Genomic DNA, 10,253 nt, shown 5'->3' with positions numbered 1-10,253 from the left:
CCCCCGTAAGATCTAGATCCGCCACTGAAATGCTAGATATTCTATTCAATATGTACCTTAATCCCATCAAACAGGCACTAAGTCTACAAGTGAACAACTGTTCGCCCTCTTCTTTCAGAAGAAATTTTCATCTCTTTTTTTTTTTTTTTTTTTTTTTTTTTGTAATAGATAAATCATTATACATATACTAATGATACCTATCCAGACAAAAAATAATAACCATATTGACTGTTGACATATAGAACATCCATTATCACACATATTTTCCTCCCGTTTTTATTTCATAAATCGACTTGCCATGGAATTCTAAACAAACAAAAGAACAAAACAATGGAAATACATTTAAAATTAAATTTTGCTGGGTGCACCACCTATTTGTTAGAGTTATTATTTTTTAAGCATTTGTACATGTTTTATTGGCTGGACTACTTGTGTCATGTGACTAGTCAGTCTGTTTAAAACACTACCTGGTCATTTTGTAGTTATTAGTCAGCACTCTGATGTCAGCCCAGCCAATTCATTGTTACGTATGATTATGTAATATGCAATTTTAGTTGTTAGTCGTTTGTTATTTCAATAAATGACAAATTCACAAAATGGTATTCTTTCTTATCTTTTCGTTTGTAATGTACAGCAAAAACAAGCAGCAAATTACCTGAATTGTTTTTATTATATTCTTTGGGGAAAATTGTGAATATGAATTAACTTGCAAGTGTATTCAGCATGTTTTTCGTAAGATGTAGAAAACATCAAGCAAGAGACATGTGGTCAATATTGTGATGCTTCGTTGATTTGTGTTGGTTGTGGATAAGACGTTTGTTGTCCATTTAGTTACCAATCATGTAGAATATTTAATCCAATTAAACTCCTCCCTAAAGGCTATTTCTCATACCCATCACACGAAAGCTTAATCGTATCAAGGTTACCTGCACTTTCTGTAATTTGTAAAGTACTTCAATTTACATGTTTCATTGAAACTATAAAATAAAAATTAAATGTGTTTAATAGGTTCTACTTAAATGGAAATGGTGAACGTCCAATTCTATCAAAATTCTAGGTAATTAATGATTGAACTTTTGTTGAACTTGACAAAGGATCAGAAAATAGAATTATTTTTTCCCAATTTATATCGAATTCATTTCAACTTTTACCCGGGGGTTATTTCTTGTACCCAAGACATGAGTGACTACTTGCATTAAAGTGTCCTACATTTTCTATAATATCTATGAACTGTCGATTTACTTTTGATTTATATAGGTTCAGGACTTCGGAACGAAAAGTTTTTAGAAAATGTTCAAATAGGTTTCACTTAATGAGTATTCTGATTTTCAGATCTTAGATAATGAATTATTGAACTTTTAATGACTTTTACAACCGATCAATATACGAAAATTATTTGTTTGTGTGTTTATTTACCTGATGAAGTGAATTGATGAACTTTTCAATGCATTGAAATTCTAATTCATATTCTTTGCAATAAAACTCTAAACACTCTGAAATACATTTTGTGTAGCGTAAAACATAAGTTTAATCTATATTTTGATTTTTGAAAATGGAGAACAATCCTGAATTTTTGTTAAGGACTTCGGACTTTATAGTTTTCCACACATAAATGAAGACTATTTTCTGAAGAAGAACTTGCGCTTTTAAAAAGAGATGCTTAGTGACGTCAGCTATAGTCCATGTGCATTGTAAATTTCTCCAGTGATAAATTACGCCATAAAGAATTAATATAAAAACAAAATGTGCTATTGGTGCATCACACCCATTGATGCAGATTGTGCGCTTTAGACACTGTTTCGCATGGGTGGTTGCACTAGGGGGTCCTTTAGTGGGGAGGAAACCGAAGGAAACACACGTGTCCGAGCGGATGACCACAATACCTTCTCACATGCAACCCACTGCCAGTCACAGGAATCAAACTCGGGTCGCAGCGGTGAGAAGCGAGCGCGTTAACCACTACGCTAGCCGGACACCCAATTTTGTGACTATGAACTAAAAAGGGGGGGGGGGTATATAAATCTGTACTGATAATTATTTCTAACAATGTTTTATCAGAAAATTTTAAACTAATTTAAAAGTTTGGAAGGCAAACAATAGTCGCAAATTTGAGATTACACAATATGGTTAAAACAATGAATCCAAGGACAGAGCATTGACACTAGGTACAATAGTGAATTTCTATTATTTATAAAACAGGAAATATTTCAGCGGGCTGGCAGTGGATTGAGGAATCTAATTGGGCTGAAGATTTATCCTAGAACATTTCAAATCATCCCGGAAGGCAATTGCATGTAATTGTTTCAAAAAAATAATAAGATTTATAGACTTAACAATGTTTACAGAAGAAAATAAAATGCAAATAAAACTAAAGCATTCCAAAGTGGATCAAATAGGGGAAGGAGAAACAATTATTATTCAGAATAGCCAATTTGGGTCTCAAAGACAACCAATTAAGATTATTCAAGAATATCTAACAATACGACCTTCAGTGCAAGGGAAGTTGTTCTGTCATTTTAGTGGACAACCACTAACTAGATACCAAATCACGGCAGTTTTAAATAAAGTTTTGTCGATAATAGGGTTAGAAGGTAAAAAATACAAGTCTCATTCATTTAGAATTGAGGCAGCAACCAGTGCAGCAATGTTTGGTATGTCAGAGAAAGAAATCTGTAAAGCAGGAAGATGGAAATCTAAAGCATACAAAATTTATGTTAGGATGTAATCATAATATAAATGTAGGTGTAACCCTTAAGACTGTCATATGTTTAAGTATATATGAAAATGGTTTCAAGTCATATAATTATATAATCTTGTCATGTCTCTATATATACACTTTCAGAACAACAGGTATGGGTAGTGGGCTCATCAATAGTCAAAAGAGCATTTTTAGCAGCTAGAATCAGACCAGATGGAGTTAACTTGGGACTAATGGATAGATTAAATGTGTCTATTTGGTGGCAAGGAAAAGGGGGTATGAAATGTACAACAAGATCAAAACATTGCTGAAAGTTGCTGACCCTCCTGATTACATTATTCTACATTGTAGTGGTAATAATATTGGGTACACACCAATCAAACAGCTAATACAAGATATGAAAGGTACAATTGACAAAATTTGGAAACTTTTACCCAATACAAAACTAGTATGTTCACAAATATTGCCTAGAAAGAACTGGTATTCATCAGATAGCATAGGAAAAAATGAATAATCAACAGTTCAATGGCGGTATATACAGTAAGGAATGGGGGTGTTATATCAAGTATTTGGATATCAAACTTGTAAACACAAATCTTTTTGAGGCAGATGGGGTCCATATATCAAATATAGGCAATGAAATTTTTCTCAACAATATTAGTGCAGGGTTAGAACAATTTATAACGAATGGATGGCAAGTGTATCCAAAGTTATACTAGAATTTGGACGGGGTAATTTGTGACAAGGTCTTGGCTCGAGGAACTAGCCCCCCTCCCCTCTGGTGGCGATGGCTTCAATGGTTAATATTGTAACCATTTCCACCATGTGGAAAAATGCGCGTCTGGTTCCTGCGAATGGACATTGAATGATTTGATTGGACAATATTGTATGTATTGAATTATTTGGTGACAATTTGGTCACATATATATATGACAGACTTTGATTGCCGCTCACCGGAATCATAGTCATATGGTTTTTTGTTTAATTGAAAATTGACATTTTAATGATTGATGTTTAAGGGTGATTGCAAATCGTCTCATTGCCGTCAACCGAAATGAGAAGATCTGCTAAATTTGTTGCTTGATTTTATGATATAACATTAGGCAATGATGTGTTTTTGGCCTGTACCATTTGGGTGTCAATACACAGGTGTAATTTTCATGGTAAAATTTTAATGTAAAACTTTAAAATTTTACTCATTGCCTAGTTGCCAAGACCAACAACAGCCACAATGGGGAGGGGGTGTTGTTTTAAAATACAATAAGTGCAAAAAATAAAACTTGTATAGGTAAACATATTGTTATGTCTTTATTTCCATCCCAGCACAATGTCAGCTTACAAGTACAATGTACACTACAAACTGCTATCATTTTGAAGTTTTGCAAGGCTGGTTTATGATAATATGTTATTCAATGCCCCTGTATGCTCCAAAACACAATCAATTCATACCATTTAAAATGCACATTTACCAATGGTTAATTTTTCAAATGTTGACTTTAGTATGCTACATAATATTTCCCCCATGGATTCCGATAACCGATGGATGAAAGATTAGAACTGACTCCAATAAAAGAATGAATATGCTCATTTGAAGGGAACGAAACCATTAAATATCATATTAATCGATGTTTCCTTTCCTGGCAGTCCCACGATACCGTGAACGTGACACCATAGACAAGCGCAGATACAGCACCTGTTCTTACTCTGTAATATCTATGTCAGCTCAATATTCTTTTATTTACTGTAATATCTATGTCAGCTCAATATTCTTTTATCTACTGTTATATCTATGTCAGCTCAATATTCTTTTATTTACCGTAATATCTATGTCAGCTCAATATTCTTTTATTTACTGTTATATCTATGTCAGCTCAATATTCTTTTATTTACTGTAATATCTGTCAGCTCAATATTCTTTTATTTACCGTAATATCTATGTCAGCTCAATATTCTTTTATTTGCTGTCATATCTATGTCAGCTCAATATTCTTTTATTTACTGTAATATCTATGTCAGCTCAATATTCTTTTATTTGCTGTCATATCTATGTCAGCTCAATATTCTTTTATTTACTGTAATATCTATGTCAGCTCAATATTCTTTTATTTGCTGTCATATCTATGTCAGCTCAATATTCTTTTATTTACCGTAATTTGCTGTACGGAATCGGCAACAAATCGTCTACAATTTCCACACATTCCTATCTTGGAATGTAAACTTTAGACTTTCTTACTTAGGAATTATATGTCTAGCAAATCTGCACATCACCAAATCAGTGTCCATCTTTTCTCTATGACATTTGAATATCAAATCATCTCCTGAATCTTCTTTAAAACATAAATGGAAATCAATGTTGAATTCCTTTTCGTACCAAAACTTTCCTCTTCACAGGAGCTCGATGGCTTGTGACCGTTACTTAAACCTCTAAATGATGAGCCTCTGGCCTGGATTTTTCGGGGGAAAACTTAAGTCAAAACTCTAAGATCAATTTATAACTTAGCTTAGATGAAATCTTGAGGTTCCTACACAGTGTCTCACAATCCATGTTAACTCTCTCTTCTCTCTCTCTCTCTCTCTCTCTCTCTCTCTCTCTTTGTCCTTTAAATAGAAGTCTTGAGAGTATGGAATTTGTCGCTGGGGTATGAAACAAGCGGAAACTTTGGCTATTAGGGTGTCTAAAAAAAACATCGAATACGGAAACAGAAACTATCTCGCAATCTTATTTTGCCATTGCTCTTTTTATACTGATTTTAGCTGCACACAGGCTTGGCCTCGCATTTCATACTTTGCGTTGTGGTGAACGTCACACACGTACATACGTCCCTCAGATAAACAAGTCATCGGCTGTAGGTAAAGAGTGAACAGTTACCCTATGTTGATCTCGACCCTAGCAGTGAGAGTCCCTCGTCGTGTCTCTTCTGAAACTTTGAAACTTTTTATTTCACTAAAGGCACCACATGGAGCATAATGGTGCACAAAAAGGTACAATCAATAACAGCAATGTTGAACACCATGAATGAAACACAACAGGAAGGTAATATCATTTTTTTAAAATGGACAGTACTAACTTGATAAATTTGGCGAGTCCTATCATGGCATATTTGTCTTTACAGTTTATTAATTTATTATAGCTAATAGTATTTCGACAATCAGTTAAGCGTTTTGGCAAGAATCTACACCTTTCATGAAGAAAATAAGTACAGCTGAACAGATAATGGAATTCATCGCCTAGTTCTAGTTTGTTACAAAGAGTACATAATCGTTCTGACCTATCACTGCAAATTGCGGTCCTCAGTTGACGGTGACATATAAGGAACAAATAGAAAATTTACAATTATTGGTTGCAATCAATTGCCAGTTAAGGATTTTATCTAAGAATCAAGTGTGATGACTTTAAAATAGTATAAATGAACAAAATATTTTAGTCACTAATTACGTTTATATGTGTCCCTTGTGTGGTTTTCTGGCAAGCAATGCATGGTCATGATGTAATAAAGTATGTAAATATTAAGTTGTCATCGATTACTTTTTACCAGAATCATGATGTCCTTAGTATATCAACAATTCTTCATTACTAACTTTTATCAATATTTTCGACAACCAAAACAAAAAACATGCAATAAAATATGCCTAAAAACATATGTACAACCAACGCATACATGTACATTATCAATTTATCGTTTCACACTGAACAAAACTACTTGTTATTAAATGTACACCAGGTGCCAATACACAAAGCATGTTAATTATCTCCAATTAGTATCTCTAGTGTAATATTTCTGTCAGAATATCTCTTTTTCGCGTGTGATTCAATCTTTTGAAAGTTAGATTTTGTGTTCATCAACTTACACCTCTTCTTGCACTTCAATTACTCAAATGAGCACAAAAACAATCATCAGGCTCCTAGCAACAATGAGTCAGCCTCCTCTTATTATTACATACTAAGTTGTTTATTTTTACTGCAGAGATGTATCATTTGCCCCACCACCACCACCACCACCACCACCACTTTTTAAAAAACTGCATTGCCGTGAATAGTAGCGGAAATGTAAAATTTAACGAATGAATGGAACTGAAAGATCAGCCTTGCCGTGAATAGTAGCGGAAATGTAAAATTTAACGAATGAATGGAACTGAAAGATCAACCTTTGTCGCCTTCCTTCTCTAGCTTTGGATTCTCTTTAAAATGTTGAAGCAATATCATGACACCCCCCCCCCTTTTATAAACGATGCTACGTGCCTGATGGTATCACATGCTTTCATTGTTCTTTTGTTTCTAGGTGTCTGTTGTTTTTAAAACAGATTACTACTACTGAAATCCTCGGTATTAATTGCATAATTTAAACAGAAATAAAGGTAAAATAAAATATAGCACCAACCCCCTCTTCCCCAATTCTACAATTTGACGAAGTACATATCTTTAAAAGTTTTCTACATAAAATCGAAGAAATGAAACCGGGGTTGTTGTTTTTGTTTTTTGGGGGTTTTTTTTGGGGGGGGGGGTTGTTTTTTTGTTTTTGTTTTTTGTTCATAGATTACAACCTGTTAAAACTTAACATGATAAAGAATTTGGTAACGTAAGTTTTACTAAACAATATTTAATTAATGTTATTTATGTGAAGCTTAGGACTGCAATCGTAAGCGCGCCCCCAACTTCCGGTGTAAGGAGAGTCACTGCAAAAATGTAGCAATCGGAACTCCTCGAATGTCTCGCGCACTCGACATAGATCTCGGATGTAATACGATGGCATCCATGAGCGAATTTGATGCATTGCTGTCACAGCAATGCGTCAAATTCGCTCATGGATGCCATCGTATTACATCCGAGATCTATGTCGAGTGCGCGAGACATTCGAGGAGTTCCGATTGAAAAATGTAGGCCAATTACGTACATTTGTGAGTTACCGAACATAACGAAAATTATATAGGTGGCGCTAAATGCAACTTGGTCCGCCTTCGGAACAAAGTATCGATGCACTTGGAAGGTCTCTTACTTTTACTTAACAACTGATTTTTTGCCGAGCCGCAAACGTAAACTTGAAAAATGCCATCAACAACTTGTATCGTACCAGAATGCTCCGGGAAAGGCGACCACATTATGCCTAAATATTCTGTAAGGTGTGGGCAATGGATCCATGCTATTCGAAGAGGGAAGACAAAGTTCAAGCAATGGATACCCCCGAGCGAGTAGAGCTACATTTGCAGACGTCATTTTACAGACGATGATTATGTATCTCTGACAACATATGGTAATCAAAACACTTAACTGCAATGGTCAACAAACCATAAACAAACACTTAAAATAATCTTTTATGAAATTGTAATATAATTGTGGAGAGTGGAAAAGAGAGTGCATGATTTCCAACCAAATAAATTATTTCGAATTTTCTCCGTCTGATGCAATATATTACTATTAGTCACATCAGGGTCTGAGATGTACGTACAAGATATATAATATAATGACCATATCTATATTTGTTGAAGTTTAAATGATCGGAATTCTTCAGTGAATGAATGGTATACAGGGGCATAGAATTATGGGGAGCCCCTCCCCCTATTTTTAATTAACAACGATCATTAATATCTGTAATCTATATATGGGTGACTGCACCTTCCCCCACTTTTTTATAGTAGTAGTAAATGGTAAAAATGTAAGGTCAAAGTTATGAATTAGTTAACAATTATCAATTAATTAAATTTTATCTTTGGATAGGTACCCTTTCTTTACAAAGAAAGCTGAAGAAAAATGTCATACCAAGCCAATTTAATTGGACCAAACCAACCCCTGCAGCAAGTGAAAGAAAGGCAAGGTATGCGAAGAGATCATCAGCTAAAACTCTAATGTTTACAGATGATAATAACAATGTGTCTTCTACCTGCTTGTGTGATGATGCAATAGCTGAGGTGATAGAGATAGAGGAAGAAGCCAAAGAACAAGTTGATGGTGACATGACTATTGAATATCAACTTCCATTTACTACTGCAACAGGCAGTACACAAACTCCAAGTAAACCAAAATTTGACATTGATGACTTTGTATCTGATGATGCTGGCATTCACTTTTACACTGGATTGGAGACTTACATGAAATTTAAACTTGTATTGAATGCTCTTGGACCGGCAGCATATTGTTTGAACTATACTTATAATGTCTGCAACATTAGTGTTGAAAACCAGTTTTTTTCTGGTATTGTTGAAGCTTCGTAGAGGAACAACAAAATTTGAACTGTCCAGAATGTTCAACATTTCTGAAAGTACTGTTTGTAATATTTTTCTTACATGGATCAATTTCATGAACTTACAATGGAGGGAGCTTATCCTATGGTCTTCACAAGAAATTGTTCGCTATTTTGCTCCATCTGGGTTCAAACAGACTTTTCCTTCAACGCGTGTCATAGTTGATGGAACTGAATTACCAATTAAAAAACCAAAGAATCCAAAGTCACAGCAAGCTACTTTTTCAGTTTATAAAAACAAGAACACGGTGAAAGTAATTATAGGAGCAACCCCTGGTGGTCTCGTTTCCTATGTCTCTACAGCATATGCAGGTTCCACCAGTGACAGACAGATAATGGAAAGGAGCAGCCTAATGAGAGATTTTGACCCTAGAGATAGAATTATGGCTGACAAAGGTTTTAATGTGCAAGACTTATTTGCTCCCTTTGGCGTTGCTATTAATATTTCAACTTTTTTTAAAAACATTAATAGGATGAATGGCAGAAGTGTCATGAAAGATAGAAAAATATCTAGCAAGCGTGTTCACATCAAACGGATTTTAGGACTGGCGAAGACATTTAAAATATTGACCAGTCAATGTCTGCGAGCGTCACCAAAATGGCCAGTGAAGTTATTTGCATTATATTCATGCTGTGTAATTACAGGAAGAATATTGTGCCAACAAATGCTTAAATTCTAGTCAATATATGAAATAGTAATTTATTTTGTCATTTTTGACAGTGCAGTTTCCATTATAGTTTGATGAGGATTCTTCAATTTTGTTGTTGTTGTTGAAAAATTAAATGTAAAATAAACTAACACAGTAAACATGATTTTGTTTTCAATAATGAAACACAGTGTAAAGATAAAATTAAAACTGAAATTTATGCTCAGTGATGAACATTTGATATTCATGTAACATGGCTTCATGCTGTCATATGACCCTCAATCTCTATAATTTCTAAGGATAACCCCAGCATCAATTTCCCCGTCAAATATACTTTTGTTTGCTTGATGAATTCAAATTAGGTATAGGCACTATGAAAGATGATTTTTTTTAAAAACAAATACAATATATCTAAACTTTGAAATCAATACAGACATATTTTCAGCAAAAAAAGAAATCCTAAAAAGCCATATACCCCCTCCTTAAGTCCCAGAAAAAAACTATGGGGTACAAGTATATCAAACAAAATATTTTTCATTGTTTGCTAGCCATTCTCTTGACAAGCAAAGCATCAATTGATTACCTGTTTTATATTTATAAGCAATCATATTTTAATATCCATGTTACATGTAAGGTAGACAAGTTTTACTAATTCTCCATGTAACTTTACAA

Source organism: Ostrea edulis, chromosome 7 (assembly GCF_947568905.1).
Source record: "Ostrea edulis chromosome 7, xbOstEdul1.1, whole genome shotgun sequence".
In the NCBI taxonomy this organism is placed as follows: domain Eukaryota; kingdom Metazoa; phylum Mollusca; class Bivalvia; order Ostreida; family Ostreidae; genus Ostrea; species Ostrea edulis.
Note: the sequence above shows the minus strand (reverse complement) of the source record.